Source organism: Acomys russatus, chromosome 32, assembly GCF_903995435.1.
Source record: "Acomys russatus chromosome 32, mAcoRus1.1, whole genome shotgun sequence".
In the NCBI taxonomy this organism is placed as follows: domain Eukaryota; kingdom Metazoa; phylum Chordata; class Mammalia; order Rodentia; family Muridae; genus Acomys; species Acomys russatus.
In genome coordinates, this window is record NC_067168.1 from 8421256 (window position 1) to 8437007 (window position 15752).

Below are 15752 nucleotides of genomic sequence, written 5' to 3' on the forward strand. Positions count from 1 at the left end.
TGGAGTGTGCATGCATGCCACAGAGTGCACTGGAGGAGTTGGCTGTTTCCCTCCACCATGAGTGGGTCCAACCCATTTCGTCAGGACTGCCAACAATCTCCTTTGCCCATTGAGCCACGTCGCTGGCCCAACTTCCTGGAGTGTTTGTTTGTATGTCTTAAAACCTTGATTGGAATGGTCTCCTACACCCATCTATCTATTTCTATGTGCATACTTGAGGAATTTTTAATTGTTCTATTTTTTTTTAACTTAAATTTCTTGTCTATCTAGTATGTGTTTCAGTTTGACATAGAAGTGCAATTTCACTTCTCCAGAGTCATTTCAAATCTGTTGGCTAAATGACAATGCCACTTCAGGTCTGATATGTCTCTGCTCTCCATACTAAATTTTTATATGGCAAGGTTTTGGTTGTTTTGTTTTGATTATACTTTCTATCATCACCCCCCCCCCCCCCCTTTAATCTCCTCACCTGATGTAAACTGATTTTGATTCCACTATAAATGTCTTTTAGCTTACATAGTTTCAATTTACTTAAGATTTATTTTATTGTTTATTTATGCATATATCTGTGTGTGCACATGCATGCAGGAGCTCACAGAGGCCAGAAGAGGGTGTGCATATCCCCGAGAGCTGGAGTTACAGGCAGTTAGTTGTAAGCCACACAGAGCAGAGCATTCTGGAAGCTGAGCTAGGGTCCTCTGCAAGAGTAAGAAGCGTCTTTACTGAGCCATCTTTCCAGCTCAAGTTTTATTTTAATTTGTGGTAAGGCAACACTTTTGACTCATGATTCAAAACTTTTCTGGCTGCTACTAGGGTTTTTTTCACCTCAACAGCAAGTTGGGTACTTGGAGACTTCAATATATGTAAGTATTTTGTTAAAGTGCACAAACTTATAAAAGGCCAAAAGCAAACACTTTTGTAGGACACCTTTAGCATACTTTCTCAAACACAGTGAGAGTGTTCACTGTTCTGAAGGAATACTAGCAGTGTGAGTGGTACGGATGAGGAATTTTCCAGTCCACAAATGCATATTTTCTGGGCTCATTAAATCTACTACAGCCTACAGTGTGATGAAATGTGTGTGTATAGTAGAGTCTTTTCGTGGTATTTTTAAGACATTAAAATGATCATGCAATGGAAAGAGGTCCGCTTCCCGGCTCCCCAGTTATGGAGCTATATGGACCTGTCTCGGCATCTCTGACCCAACATCTCGGTCGTGTTTATCCCTACGTTACCTTCCATCTTGTTTGGCCACTTCTACTTCCCTTTCCACTTCAGCATTCCTGACTTACCACTGACACCATCAAACCTGTAAGTGGTCTTCTTTCCGAGATTCCCACAACACTGTGTGACTACTGGCCACACGCTACTGAAGTTGTGCTGTTTCCGCCTGTATCCCTGTGAGAGCGTATAGACAATGCAATATTAACACATTCAAAGCCTCAGTGCCTGTTGTGCTCTGGATAGGAAATGCCCCCATAGGCTCATGTGCTTGAACAAGTGGTTGTCATCTGATAGTGCTGTTCGGAAAGGTTGCGGAACACTTGGGTGGTGGATCCGCACTGAAGAGGTCACAGGGGCAGACTTTTAACCCCACTTCCTCTGCCACTCGGCTTCACGAATGCAGATGTGAGTGAACAGCCAGGCTCCTGCTCCTACCACCAGTGATGGACTTTATCTCCTAAAAATGGAGGCCAAAATAAACCCTTTCTCCCTGAAGTCACCATTGTCAGGGTCTTTTATTACGTCAATGAGAAAGTAACCAAGACGGTAGCTAACACACATGAGCCTTAACAAATATGGCTTAATGACTGAGTGATGTGTAAAAGGAATCCCTTGTGTATTGTATAGATGCCACATCTGTCAATTAAAAAACAACAACAACTTATGGCCTATGGGTGAGGCAGGAAATAGGTGGGACATCCGGCAATCAGCAGGGATTCTGGGATAGAGACAGGCACTGGAGATTCCAGCCTGCAACGTGTAAATGGAACAGACACATGGTGCCTGAGCTCAAGTAATCAGCCATGTGGCAGAATGTGGATTAGTGTAATGGGTTAATTTATGAGCTAGTCAGAGAAGAAGGTAGCTATATGGCCTGGGTATTTGTGTAGAATTTAATGAGTCTCATAAGTCATTATTCTGGAAGCGCGTGGGCTTACTACAGCAGTGATGCCTACTGAATGCGAAACAAGACACATGCAGACCTCCAGTTCTGTATGCGGATCTGGTATCACCTAGTTGGTTTGACACTGTACTGAGGTTATGGCACTATTTCCAGGGTTGCCCCTCCTCCACCTGCATCCCACCTCCAAAACCTCCTTTCTGGTCCTTCTGATGCACTTTCCCACAAGGTATAAGGACGCAGGTGTCCTCCGCCTGTAAGCACATGTCAGGCCTGCAGAGGCTACCTGAGACCACCATGTGCCACCCAGCGGCATGCAGTCATCATCAGCTGGAAATGACAGCAAGGACGTTCATAAAACATCCTGTGTGCTATTGGTCATTATCCGAGTCCAGCATCGGTCAAGCCTCCTTTCTGGCTATTGGAAGCTGACTGGGCCCCAGGACAAGCTCTTCAACAGGAGCAGATGGACAGACCTCCCTCTAGAGTCACTTGCTTCCTCATAGCCCAGATCCTTTTAAAACCCACACAGTAATAGAGACAGCACCGTGGAAATCCAACTCTTGTGAACTGTGTAGAAAGAGAAATTGAAATGAAAATATAACCCAGCCAAGCATGCAGCCGTAGAATCCTAGTCTTTCTTTAGCACTACGTGGTAAACAAGAGCTCTGTCTTTTGTCTAATTTGTTTCTCAAATGGACAACATTCCTCACTTTTTGCAGCACCACAAGACACCCGCATCTGCCTGCTCCCCACCCTTGTCCTCTCTCTCTTCTCTTTGAGCTCAGAGTTCCTCCTGCTCATCTTGGTAAGAGTCCATCACAGTGCATCACCAGGAACACATGTGTGCTGGGACTTCATTCCATGGGGGCCAGGAATGCTGATGCGCATTACGGCATCGCTAAAATCTGGAGGAAGTGATGCAAGAAGGGGAGGGGGGAAGCAGTGATAAAGAAGGCGAAATCAAGGAAGCCCACTAACCATTTCCTCTAGCAGCGGCAGAGGGAGCACACACATGGGTGGGGAAGTCAGCGGTCTTCATCAGCTGGAAATGTCAGCAGGGACATTCATTAAACGGCAGCTGTTGCTTTGCCACTTGCAGGGGAGTGGAGCAATCCTAACTCCAAAATAGATTTCTGAGGATGAGAGCCTTTCCAGCTAATGACTGCAGGAGAAGCCTGGCTGTGGCTTTTTTCCCCCTCCCATGAGCTTGTGTGAAAGGATGAGAAGGAAACAGTTGCCAGTTAAGCCTGTGTGGATGGTACTATGGTATGCAGGTATGCCAAACGGCATTCTAGCTTCTTACTGGAAACACATCTGGACCTCCGTAGTTGGAGTGACAGTCTGCCCCAACTTACCTGGCAACATCAGCTGCTCCAGAGTGTCCGTTGAGTTTAATTTACTGTTTAGAAAAAGCAATGTTCTGATCACTAGAGGTGGGAAGCAGAAGAAAGACCCTAGCCTCTCTCTCCCTCCCTCCCTCCCTCCCTCTCTCTCTCTCTCTCTCTCTCTCTCTCTCTCTCTCTCTCTCTCTCTCTCTCCCCCCTCCCTCTCCCTCTCTCTATTATTTCCTGTTGGGTGTAAAATAAGGATGCAGAGCCTCTTAATAATAAAAGCTGCTCAGAAATATTTACTTCATCAAGTTCATAATATTTAATGAGCTCAACAAACACTTGTTCAGCACTCACAGCTGATCCTAAATCCAGCCTCAAGCCATAATTGAACCTATTTCATCCCAGTGTCTTAGTTTGCATTTATTTGTTACAGCATAATCACAGTAATCTCTCGCTTCCTGTTTGGTATCTATTGTTTAGAGAAATTTATGGTAAAATGTGTGTCGTTGATATTTACCTTAAGAAAGGCTCAGTTAGCCGAGCAATGTTTGTAAATTTTCCTGTGGAACTTAAAACTTACAGAATCCATCACAAATTAGTTCCACGTGTACTACCTGGAAAATGTAGATTTTAAAAGATCTTCAGACTACACTGGCCCACTGACCTGTCAATCTCACATGACAGAACAGCTTGCTTCCAAGGCACCTGTTGCTGCAGAATGGAACTGATTAATCCCCTCCTGTTGTTGTGGGCCTTGTGTGAGAAGCTGGGGTGTGGTGCGAAAGTACAGGCAGAATGAAAGGCACAAGACGGACTTACAGGGCAAGGAGATGTCAAGGGGTCTAGCCAGGAGTTGAATTTGTGGTTAGAATGACTGGAAAAGTAGAGAGCACACACTCCCACTGGAAAGGCATAAAGTATTATACAGACCACAAGCGAAGGAAAGGCTGGGCCGAGTAAGCAAAGTCATTTGTAAGAAGTCTTGAAGGTAATGGGGTTCCTCAAACCAGATTACTCATTGGGAAAAGAGAAGGCAAGCCACAGGCCTAGTCCCTAGGCAAGCAGAAACCCAGGAATGAGCACCAAAGCCAGCCGCCACAAGACCCTGATGCAGAAATGGAGCAGCTGCGCTTCAACACCTTATCCTCCCAGAGCAAGCTCCAAAATAGCGGAGTGATTAAGAGTGGATGAGCACAGGCTGGGGTGGGGGTGGGGGGAGGGTGGGGGGTGGGGAGCCTGGACTCATTTCAGACCTGCCACCTGCTTGCTGTGGGGAGGGAGGCAACCACAATTCTCTCAGCACCCTCCCCCAATCTGTCAAACCAGAGTATATGGGTACCTATTTCACACACCTAACTTCACAGAAAATGTCAGTAATTGGCCAGCCACTATAATGCTTATTAGAGCTGTGTGGTAGAGGTGAATACACTCAGGGGGCTTAACTTCCGGTCCTTGCTCTGAACCTAGCTGATCTATGTGCCACTTCTGTAGAACTGAAATGCAACCACAAAAACGGAACAGGAAGCAGTTACTGATGCTGAGTCCAGACCCTAAACGCTAAGTCAAGATTTGATCCTGGGGTCGGTTCAGCTAAGACAGAAAATGTAGCTGCTAGTAGGAGATGGAAGTGCCCACCACCAAACACCAGACAAGCTCCGCTCCCAACCCAATGCTACCTTCAGAGGAAAACTTCTGCCAAGTGACTTCCCTTTCAAAGGGCCTAGATAATTAATTATAAATGGTAAACACAAGTTATAGTGGCATTAAGGCCCCCACCCAGGCCACCTTGAATTTGAACCTCTGGGGCCACGGGCATTAACAGCTTTAAAGTATTCCCAAGAGACTTAGCTTTATAGGGTATTGTTACCATTGGGACGTAAAATGTCCCACATGGGCTCATGTCTTTGAACACCTGGTCTCTGGGTGGTAGTGCTGTCTTGGGAGACTGGAACCTTTGGGCCTGTGGCCTCACTGGCAGAAGTGGGGTTGCTGGGACTAGACCCCAAAGGTGCTTTCTACTTTTGGTTTCCGGATTGAGTGCTTGGCTGCCTGGCAGATCTTGCTCATAGTTCTCACTGCCACAAACCAAGCTTCCATGGCTGCCCTGACTTTCCGGCCATGCTGGGTTGTTCCTTCAGAAACTGTGAGCCGAAGAGAGCCCTCTCCTCTCTTCTGCTGCTTCTGCAGGTGTTTCATCATAGAGATAGAAAGATAACTAACCCACGGATAACTAACCAACTAGATGGTGTGATGGTTCCCACTTGGAGTGAGCCTAAAGGCATCAATGCTTTTCTGTATTCTGGGAGACAGGGCCCCAGAACAAAATCTACAAAATCAGCAGCAGCCTACCTCAGAGCCCTATTCCTGCTTGCTATCAGATCAGGCACAGAAGTGCGGAGAGAAGTAGAAAAGCTTACAGAATTCTCATAACTCTAAAGTGAGCACAATGAATTGTTAATACTTTCCACTCAAGAGGCTTCACTAAAGGCCAGTGTGGAAATTATCAGTGAGTTCGGTTGCCAAGAGAAATTTAGGATAATTGAATGAAGTGGGGAGAAGTTTCCGGAAGCCAACCAGTCAAGCCCTTCATCTCCCAAGGATAGAACACGGACTATTTTCCTCCTTTGACAATGTTATGTCTTTGAACTTAAAGGCAGGAGAGGACAAAGGGAGAGTTGTGAATTTTGCTATAAGGGGATCTACAAATGAAGCAAAAAGCCTTGATGAAAAAAAATCACATCTCTGCCTTTAACTTTTCCATTGCTTTGTATTAAACAGGCCTATGCCACCCTTCAGGAAGATGTTCAGCCTGTAAGCTATGGTGCAAGTCCAGTGCATCAGCTAACAGCATAACACTAAGTGGGTGTGCTGGGAGAAGCCACCAGGCTTTGCTAACAGTTGCCAATACACTGATTTCCACTTACAGAATTTCTCGGAAGGCAGAAATTAGTTCTATTATGCATCTTCATTCTATGTGAAACATTCTCTTTAGGGGAATTATTTGATTCACTGGAAAATAAAGTACTTGCAGACTCCAGCATAAGAAAAAGCAAAGCACTATATACGATCCATCAAATTTCTATTAGCAACAAGGAGAGAGGTTCAGTGGTTAAGAGCCCTAGCTGCTCTTGCAGAGGACCTGACCCGGTTCCCAGCATGCATATTGGGCTGCTCACAACTGCCTGTAACTCCAGCTCTAGGGATTGCAACACCTTTGGCTTCCATGGTCACCCGTAGTCACATGAACATACCTACACACAGGGGTGTGTGTGTGTGTGTGTGTGTGTGTGTGTGTGTGTGTGTGTGTGTGTGTCTTACACTTTCATAAAAACTATACTCCCTCCCCATTTTTTTCCAAACTGTTCTTTTACTTCAGACAATCCAATAGTTAAATGCCAACAGGTGAACAGAAACTAAAAGTTTCCCAGTTATTTCTGAACAATCAGATGTTTAGCATCGTGTAACTCTTGTATTAAAAAGACATAAGACAGGGAAACCTACCCAGCAACATGTCTTGGCAGTGTTGCACAGTAGCCAAACACCAGCTGTGACGTGTTAGGCAGCTGGGTACGGCAGTTGCACTTTTAATCCCAGCACTCAGGAAGCTGAGGCAGGATCATCACTAGCCAGCCTGGGATATGTCCTGAGACTGTGTCTCAAAAATGCAAACATTTTGAAAACTGCCAGGCAATTGTTCTTAAACTATTGCACGCTCTCTGTTTCGTTCTGCTTTGTTCTGTCTTTTGCTTACATTTGACGGGACAACTTGTGGCCAGTTGACGTCCTTTACCCAAACTGTCTTGAGAGAGAATGAGGAACTAAGACTTGCTTTTGTGCTCTGTGCTGTAGGTTTTCTACCTCTTCTGGGTTATCAAACTCCGCAGGCCACTGACGCTTCTTGCTCTGCTTTAGGAACCCTGGAAAAGGGCCCATCAGACCGTTTATCCTTTGCCCTTGGGGAGCCTTCTTCTGCATCTACAGGGGCAGCAAAGCCCATTAGTGCTGAACTCTGTGCTCTCCTTAAAACAGGGCTCAGCCAGTGGGGGGTGCGGTTGGTCCTTGAGCAACTTCCTGCGTTTCAAAAAGACAATTGAAAACAAGGCATAAAAAACGGTCAAGTCGCCTGAGTTTGAATTTTATATCTACCACTGGCCAAGCTACTTAGCATGTATAAACCTCATTTTCCTAATCTATGAGCTAGGGCTAAAAGTGATCGATCATTTGTCAAGCATATTTGAGGCCCTGAGTTCAAACTCCAACACTTAAAAAAAAAAAATGAGGGTGGAGTCATAGAGTTGCTCTGAGAAGCAAATAAAATGATTCACATGATATGCTTGGCATGATGCCTAGCACAAAGTGCTCTTGAGTGTCTAGCTAGCCGTTATCATCATTTGCATATATTACATACGGTTTACACGTAGATGGTGACACATATAGTTCCTGTTGTCATTATATTAGGTACCTTATCAATCTGTAAGACTTGGGGCCTAAGTGTCCCAGTTATTGGTAAGACACCTGGTATCTTGGGGAATGGTCTGTCGAATGGGCAGTGTTCTCAAGGTAGGAGTGTCTTACCAAGGTTGGGAGGTGGGGGCTGCAAAGTGAACACCACCAACTACAGCTAACTTGCTTAAAATCAGAACCAGCAGCAGGCTGTAAGTAAAGCATTTGGTTTGGTGGTGCCCAAACCAGCAGATGATGTCTAAAAAGACAACATGTGAAAACCAAGCTTCCAGGATCCAAATACCAGGCTGTCCTTCAAGCATGTGTCTCTTACCAACCAGATAATAAAGCACAGAAAGAGCTTCATTGAATACCTCCAGCGTCACTTCTCAAGACATATAGGATAATTAGGAAAGCTCTGAGCTGGCAGCACTTGCTGGCTCTCCCCAGTGAGCAGACCATCTTTGTTTTCATTTCAGTGTGTGTTGTCGTCACAGTAACTGCAGGCTCCAGACACTGGCCTGGCGTGTCATTTCCTCATGCGCTTCTACTGCCACACTGAAATAGCGTTATGAACTCAGCAATGCCTCTCTTCCTTTCCTGTTGTTGTGTAGCACTCCAGGCCAAGCAGAAAGCTCTAAAATGAGTTACTCGAGACATAAGTATATTAAAGAAAAAGAAAGTTAATTTGTCCCTATTACTGCATTGCCTATGACTCATGTGTGTCTGTGGGGGGAATTGTTTTTTTTTGCAAAAATCTTACAGATAAACAAGACAAGTTGGCAGTAACTTGATTGTCTTGGTGATGTCAGCAGTCTACTGTTTTCAATCAAATCATCTTCTGGGCTCAGATCTTTAGTGAATTATTTTTAAGGAACATATTTGGCCAACCTGCTTATTTCCTGGCATATATATATAATGTTTTGGTTTTTATAAAAGTAAGAAGTAGATAATTCACTCATTTGAAGTACCTGGGAGGACTGCAGTTGCATTAATGACAAAAGACAAAAGAGCTATTTCTAAGTGCAGACATTTAAGGTCCTTGGCCACAAAGCAACAAGCATTGTTTTCCTCACCTTTAAGATAAAGCAATAGGTAAACAGCATTGAAGCAAGAAATTTCAAACCAGAAAAATCCTTCAGCCTTAAGTGTTCCACTTAAGTCAAATTACCTGAGATAAATTCTGTCCTAGCTTTTAAATATCCTTTGGCTTGTCTTTCACAGGCCCCAGAAACATATAAATCACCCAGTATTACACACTGACACCATTTCCCAAAAAGGAGAAGCAACCCTAACCTACTCCATGCCTCAGGGTCACTGTGGCTTACACAAGCTCACAGGGTGGGGAAACATAAAGGCTGCGTGTAGTCTTAGTACTTCATTTCTCTGTCCAGAGGTTCTCAAGTTGTTGCTCAGATGTGTAACAGCAAAACTACTCAATTCAGGTTTCACTGTCCTCCTGAATTCTGCCACTACAGGATGCCTGGCCTTTGAAATTACACTGCTCCAGCTACTACCAGAGAAAGTTGTATTCTGCCAACTGCCTTTCCCCTTTCTCATTAGAGAAAGAGTGAGATTGACCATTTAAGGACAAATAATATATGCTTTCTAGAAGTTCCTATATTTTGGGTCTTAGAACCTCTGCAGTGTATCTGCAAAACCAAGAAAAGGGCTTGCAACACCCCCCATCTCTCTCTCTCCGTGTGTGTGTGTGTGTGTGTGTGTGTGTGTGTGTGTGTGTGTGTGTGTGTGTGTGTATACATATATATACATATATGTGTATGTATGTATGTATGTATGTATGTATGTATATATGTTTCCCTCCCCGCTTCATTCCTTTTTCACAACCAGGTTTTCATTGGAGAACAATAATTGTCAAACTCAGCTTGCCACATCTTCATTACAAACTTCCTGTCAACTAGGAAAATGGGATAGAATCAACAGGTCTAAACCATAGTCATCCCACACAAGTTTTACTGATACTCTATCTACTTAGAAACTCCCCCTGATGAGGATGCTTTGTCTATTTTTGTTAAGTTATGTGGACACAACACACGGCATATGCACAAACATCTTGGTAACATAACATCACTTTTGTTTGTCTCGCGGTGGACTTTCTTGTCGTTTTTAAACTGCCTAGAACTAAGAGCAATGACTAGCAAGAATTCGTTTCTACATGGTAAGGTTGAAGTTAGCCTGACCTGAGGTTTTTTTGGGTCTTTTCCGTTTATCTGTTACTAGGTTAGTGAAACAAAACAAAACATCTAAGGGAAGACACAAAAATAATAAATGAAATGCCGTCCTGTCCAGGGAAGTCTTCATTGCTATGCATTACCCAGCGTAGCTGGCTGGGGAAGAGACAGCCAAGCCCTAAGTATAAAGACATTTTATCTCCAAGTGCAAATATAGAAATGAGAACCGTCTACCCTGTGGGTGATTTCTTAACCTTTTTAGTAATGCTTCTAGAAGACACAGGACTGCTGAGTGATAACGGTGGGGGCAGGGGGAGGGGGGGGAGAGTTGCAGCATAAATTCCATCTGGGATCATTGGCTGCCATTCAAACTATGTCTGCTTAGGGCGCCCTGCAGCAGCGTCTGTCCCAACCCAGATTCCAATGTGAAGAGTGAGCTCTCCTGCCTTTCTTACCCTGATAAGCATCATTTTACAAACTATCCGAGAACTTTGTGTGCAAATAGGATTAAAATAAACAATCACACTTAAAATGTGGCAATAAAGGTGAGACTAAATTTATTGGACAGCCTATCAAACACATACCTTTATCATTAGCTGTTCAATCTGCAAACAACACTTTGAGGACAGACACTGTAACCCTGAGGTAAGCAAACTGAAGCCCAGGGCGTCTGCCCAAGGCCAAAGTGAGCTGAAACCGGAGTCCAGGTCACCTGTCTTGCCTGTGACCTGCTGTTCCTGACTCCTCCTCCACGGCTATATCCTGACTATTAGACAGTCAATAAAATGAAATGTTGTTTCATTAGCTTATCTTTTATTATGTTGACATGTATTAAAATACTACATACGTTAATTTATAATGTAGACTTTATATCATTCTCTGCATTTTTGTTAAAGCAGATATTAACCTAAGCTTGCCCGCCAAAGCTATAGTTTTCTATTTGAATATATAAGATTAGGTAAGTGAGTAAACTGTGAATTAAACTCTATACTACACTAACTCTGAGGCTCCTATTACACCTAATGTTATTTTTTTTTTTTCAATGCTAATCTGGAGGCTGAAAAGAAGGCCCTATGGTAAAGAGTCCTTCCTGCTTTGCAGAGTTCAGTTCTCAGCACCCAACAGCTCAGCACTCCAGGGAATCCAGGGCCCTCTTCTGGATTCCTTGAGCATTATCATGCACATGACATACATTCACACAGATACAGACACATAAACACAAGCAAAAGTAAGTCTAGCTTCATATACAAGAAGTAGGTAGAAAGATGTCCTTTTGTTCTGTGTGAGGCATGCAATATCATCTTCATAGTCAGATGTGTAAACATGGTTAAAATTGGAAAAACTATGAAGATTTTCACTGAGAAAAATCATAGGCAAAACACTGTTAGCCATACTTCTATTTGGTTTTCTTGATTTTATACTTTCTCACGTACTCATCATTAGAAATCTAGAACCTAGGAAGTTAGCAGATTGTCCACAGTGTGCATGGGGCCAAGAAGTTTCAGTGCTATCCAAAAGATTTCCCAAATCAGTCCCGGCTTTAATGAGCCCAAGCCTACCATGAGGCCAAACCTACCATGAAGAGCCCTAACTTAAACAGCATCTGACTGTCCAAACTATGGAGCAACTTCCAAAGTAGCTGTGAGGATGGGAGGTGATGGTCTAAGCCTGAAAGGATAAACAAGGTCTCTCCAGCAGCAGAATAAGTGGGTCCAGGCAAGGCGAATGGCATGAGGAAGGGCAAAGTCTTCAAATGCTCACTGTGCCTGTGTTTGAAGGATGGTCCATAACCTGAAGTGCCTGAAGCCAAGGGATCTTGTCCCTGAGTAGCAAGAATGAAACTGGAAATGTTAAGTAGGTGTAACATGATGGAAGGTTTTCAAAGGGTGTTTGGCAGCAACAAAGAGTGCCACTGGATAACCAAAGCGTAGACAAACAAGTTAGTCCCCTAGTCGCCTGCAGCCTGGTTTGGATGGTAATAAGGCTGAAAGTGGGCCTCAATAGCATATCGCGACATGAGCTAGAGAGCGTAGTAATGGAGTTCAACAGCTCTTATAGGGTAAGGAAAGAGGACACGCTCCAAAACAGCACACAAACATGAATCAGAGGATGGGTCTGTGTTCTCATGGAGTAAGATATTTTGTTCAGACAGTGGGGGAAACCATGTGGTTTGACCTCAGCAGCTCTTCATTCTCAAGAGGAAACTTACAAGCAAGAAAACAGTTAATAATACTCAAAACTCCACTTCAGCAGACATGGCTTTCACTCAGGGCCAAACACCATGCTCTTATCTGAAAGCTGTCTCACTGACTCCAGAGAAAATTGAATGCCTCAAACCAATGGTAGATGCTGGCCTTCCACAGGCGTGTAGATGCCAGCAGTGTGACCCTTCCTAGGACTAAGATGAGAAAAATGCCCAAGAAGAGACTTGATACCCTATGAGCATATACAGGGGGAGGAAGTCCCCCTCAGGAACAGTCATAGGGGAGGGGAGTAAGGGGAAAATGGGAGGGAGGGAAGAATGGGAGGATACAAGGGATGGGATAACCATTGAGATGTAACAAGAATAAATTAATAAAAAATTAAAAAAAATAAAATGCAAAAAAAAAAAAAAGATGAGAAAAATGCAGAGCATCAGCTTTGGACATTTCACAAGCCCTTCAAGACAAAGATATTTCATCTCCAGCTAAGGACGGTGAGTTTCCTCTCCAACCCAGAGGCCAGCATGCACTCTCACTGTTATTTGCATATGTTGATTACATAGGATTAGCTTCATTTATTTTGCAAACTAATCATATGTAATCAGAACTGTGTAGCATGATATACATTGAAATGACAGCATTATTTCTTTTTCCTAAACACACACTGTATTTAGGAATAGTCACCAACCAACTATTCTTAGAACAGGAACATTTGCCAAAAAGCCTTACATAGTCTCATTTGCCAAAGAAAAAAGTTATTTTCCAAACTGGTCAATGGAAATCCCTTTTTTTTTTTTCTTTTGCATTGACAAAATAGACACAAACAAGCTTTTTGTTTTGTTTTGTCTTGTCTTGTCTTTAAAGGTGGGGTCTTCCTCTATAGCCCAGGCTGTACTAAAATTTACTATGTAGCTACTATGTCACTCAGGTTAGCTTTGAACCCACAGCAACCTTCCTGCTTCAGTCTCTCTATTGCCAGATCACAAGCATGAGCTTCCAAGTCCAGTGTTCAAATAATTTATTTTTTTAAAATGTTCTTCAGTGTTTTCCTTGATATTATTGTTATATTTATTTATCTAAATTCTCTGGGTTATTTGAAGAAATAATCTATTCTCTTATGCAAATCTGGCCACAACTACAGAACACCAGGAATCAATACTGACTATATCAGCCGTGTGCAGCCGCGAGCTGTGAGACTGAACATGAAATTGTTCCCTTGTAAGCAATTCTGATTAAAGTACATGTCACCTCATGGAGGGGGCGACAGTACACCCTCAAAGGATATGAGGATATGAAAACTTGCTTCACACAACTAGAAACACACTCCTTTTTTTTTTTTTTTTTCTAAAAAATTTGGTCTATTTCTTAAAGCAGAATCTATTGTATCTGCACAAAAGCGATCACTTCATTTAATTAGTTTAGTTACCACAACACTCTCCTGAAGCAGCGAATCAGCAGCAGGCACATTTTGTGCGAGGCAGATGCGTTTTGGGCAACTGCAGGCAAATGAGGTCAGAGCCAGCACAAGGTGTCCCGGTGCAATCAGAGAATCCGGCAAAGCGAGCCGGCTGAGAAGCCGCTCAACAGTACAGCAATACAGACACCATACAGGACTTTCTTCGGTCACCACACTAGCTGCTTAGCTAGTTTTAGTAAATAAAAGCTATTTTGTCCCTGGGGAAATGTCCCCTCCATGGCTTAGCTACCCTGGTTGTGAAGGAGCCGTACTTTCATCTTATTTCTAGTACCTGCAGGAACATGAATAACTCAGCAAGGCTGGCTTGATGTTCTTAAGACATCACAAAACGTTTCTTTAAAAGGAAATCGGCATGACTGAGAGAAAGAGAAGTTTCTGGGTTGCTTTTTTAAAAATACTTACACAGCCTCTAATAATTCTCACACGTGCAGGAGGAGTCCAAGCAAGGAACAAAGCAGAATTAGAGCAAACTGTCTTCTTGTGGAAGCAGATTTCTTAACAAAGTAGCTACTGGCTGGTGGCGGGGAGGGGGTGTCTTACCTGCTGGCGACTTGTTTAACTTTCTCGGCTGGTTTATTTCTTGAAGAACCCAGTGGCTTGTCCCACAGCCCAAGACCGAGTCCTGGAAAACTAGCCAGCCCAAAAGAAGACTGAGGAAAGCTCTTTTTCCCACTCAGCTGGGACTAGCCAGTAACTGAAGTCATACAGGAAACGGCACAGAGTAGCTGCAGCTTCTCCTTCAGATGGGACCGGCAGGAATTGGAAGTCGCCTATCTCCCACCCCGACTTTTGTTTCAAAGTTTTTTCAACTGTTGCTAGGTGTTGTTGGGTTCTGAGATTAAGTTTCTCCTCTGCTGCTCCCCGCACACTGTCAGCGCAGTGACTTTGTTGGGGCTCTGAGCTGCGCGTGCTATATTTAACCAGTGTTCTCAGCGAGGCCAGCCTGTCAACAGCTGAGAAGTTTGCAGCCGGCCCTGCTCAATTCCTAGGCAACTGGGTTATCAGCCCCGAATCCCGCTCACCCCCGGAAAGATCCTGGAAGCCTGCAGACCCTTTTAAGGACCTCTGCTCATTTCACAGAGGTAATTACTGTTTGCAGACTGCGAAGTGGGACTTGAGTTTTTAAATCTGAAAAGAAACAGAGCGGCAGTTGTCTTGGGCAGAGCAATTTCCCAAGGCAATATTCTCAATTAGACTCTTGGAATAATAAGTGTTGGGATATTTTTAATGCATTTAATAGTGTGCTGTGAGGGTTAAGAAAATTCACAGTGAGAGATCATTTCCAAGCAGCTTTCATCATTGGAGAGTCACATTTATAGCTTGATCACTTAATCACGCTTAGAAGACGTGCCCTGCCATGTGTATGAGTGTTTTTCACATAAGGCTACCGTAAAGGAATGTTGACAACACTAGGATCTGAAAGAAGTAACGGCAGGAAGGGAAGTCTTACTATCCCCCACTCAAGTCATTCATTCACAGCAGCACATGGCAAACACCCCAGAAACACCACACGGGGGACTTGAGACTTGCTAGTGGCTGACAGCTTGAGTCACCATTAACCCTCAGTTCTCCAAAACCTGTGAGGAAAGAAAGGGAAAAAAAAACCTCCTCCTTAAACTTCAGGTCTCAAGATTTTTTCCCCCCTACTTCTTTCTGGATCATAGAAAAATATGAATCTGCCAGGTTTAAGACTCATAAAAATGTGTGTTGAGCGCTCTCAATTACTGAGCTCACACGGGAAATTAATGGTGATTGGGGCTCCCAGAGAGCCTTCCTAGAACACTGTCCTGAAAAAACTCTCAACCCTGTCCCTTTAAATGGCGACTCTGTTCCCAATATCTACTCATTTTAATGGTAACCTTTCTTTTAAATTGGGTTCAGGGAAGCATGCCTATGCTCCTAGTCTCAGGGAGATAAAGTTGGAGGATCTGGAATTTGAGACAGCCTGGGCCATATAGCAACATTCTGTCTCAATAGAAC

The 15752-nt window shown here is 43.7% G+C and overlaps 1 protein-coding gene across 4 annotated transcripts in view; it reads right to left on the reverse strand.

Annotated features, from left to right (window-relative positions):
• The window catches only part of Filip1 (filamin A interacting protein 1), a 155809-nt gene extending 140920 nt beyond the window's left edge, over positions 1-14889 (reverse strand). For 2 of the 4 annotated variants that reach the window (XM_051140687.1, XM_051140683.1), the window contains exon 1: positions 14313-14888. The gene's annotated coding sequence lies outside the window, so the exon portion shown is untranslated. The other 2 variants (XM_051140684.1, XM_051140686.1) reach the window with 2 other exon arrangements.
• Between the last annotated feature and the right edge of the window lie 863 nt (positions 14890-15752).